This window comes from Chrysochloris asiatica, unplaced genomic scaffold (assembly GCF_000296735.1).
Source record: "Chrysochloris asiatica unplaced genomic scaffold, ChrAsi1.0 scaffold00056, whole genome shotgun sequence".
NCBI classification, from domain to species: Eukaryota; Metazoa; Chordata; class Mammalia; order Afrosoricida; family Chrysochloridae; genus Chrysochloris; species Chrysochloris asiatica.
The window spans coordinates 2,665-4,441 of NW_006408574.1; positions in this window are offsets into that span (position 1 = coordinate 2,665).

Genomic DNA, 1,777 nt, shown 5'->3' on the forward strand with positions numbered 1-1,777 from the left:
GAAAAGGTTGAAGTCGTTAATGACTTCATTTTGCTTGGATCAACCATCAACACTCATGGAAACTGCAGTCAGGAAATCAAATGATATAGTGCATTGGGCAAATCAGATGCACAAGACCGCTTTAAAGTGTTGAAGAGCAAAGATGTCAGCTTGAAGACTAAAGTATGCCTGACCCAAGCCATGGTATTTTCAATAACCTCATATGCATGTGAAAGCTGGACGGTGAATAAGGAAGACCGTAGAAGAAATGATGCCTGTGAATATGGTGTTGGAGGAGAATATTCAAAGTACCATGGGCGGCCAAAAGAACCAAGAGATCTATCTGAAGTATGAGAGTCGAAGTCTGGCCATCCTGGCCTCCAGGGGGCGCTCTGGCTGCACTTTGTCCCACACAGATGGTTTTATTGCCTGAATGTAAGGATTCCTCATAGATCTGTCCAAAAATATAACCTTTTCCCTAATTTTCATTCTTTCCCTATAAGATATGTCAGAATCCATCGTTATATTAATAAATTATATCTACATACAGTTTAACTTACCTATAGAAAAGACGACATATAGTTTAAATATGAAATTTTAAGTTCAAGCCAAGAGGTATAATTTGAGTTTTTGTTAAATACATATACAATTAGCAATCACAGTTTTATATAATCCTTAATTCTTTTCAGTTCATGTTGAAAATACTCTGCACATTTCTTACTTTGAGAGGAACGTGACTATAAGGCCTGCCCTTAACAACTCCCATCAGATACAGAAACGAAGCCTTGATTTTCTCAGGGGCTTTGTCTGAGAGATCGTTAACTGTGCCATCACTGGTTAAGCTGTCTATCTCTCGTGAGGGAAAATGCATATAAATTCTCTAAGATTTAATTTTTTTCCCTGTGGGGGTAGAAATAAAGAGAAAGAGTTAGGACTCTAGCTAGGTCTAGGTCCGACCTGAGTAGCTCTGATGCTGGGCTGCTATAACCACATGATCAGTTGTTTGAACCCACCAGGTGCCCTTGGGAGAAACAGGCTTTTGACTACATTTACAGCCTTGGAAACTCTATGAAGGGTTGCTATGAGGGTGAGGACTAGCGGTAAGGGAAGGGTGGGGATTGAACAAGAGCAATAAACCCTTAAACACAGGAAGGAAGTGGGATGACTGTGATCTCTGGAGATGACTGTAATCATCAGGACAAAGTGCTTTATTGACTATAAAACGGACGATCTGCTCGCTCTGCAGTTAAAAGGTGAATGCTACTGTTGGTGTTGTCCACTGCCTTCAAGTCACTTCTGATTCATAGCCACACTACACAGGGTTTCCAAGGAGTGGCTGCTGGGTTTGAGCCAGTCTTGTGGTTAGCAGTCTACTCTTGGCCCTACAGCACCATAAATTTCTAAATCAGTACTAAAACAGACTAATGAAACAACAGACACCAGTCTCCAAAACCAGGAGACAAGACCTTCATGTTGTCTGGTTACCACTGCCAACCGTTCTGAAAGGAATTACATTTAAAAAGCTCCTGGATAGAGTGGGAGACATTGTGGAACTTAAAAAACAAAACAGGCTACTAGCCAGAACGACCCTAGAGGAACCACAAGACTCTGGCCCTTGGTAACACTTCAGGTCTGGAACTAAGCTCATCCTATTGTTGTTGTTGTCAGGTGCCATCGAGTAGGAACCGACTCATAGCGACCCCATGCACAGCAGAACAAAACAATGTCTGATCCTGGGCCAATCTCACTACCGCTGCCACACTTGACGCCATCAATGATGCCACCTGGCCTATCCATC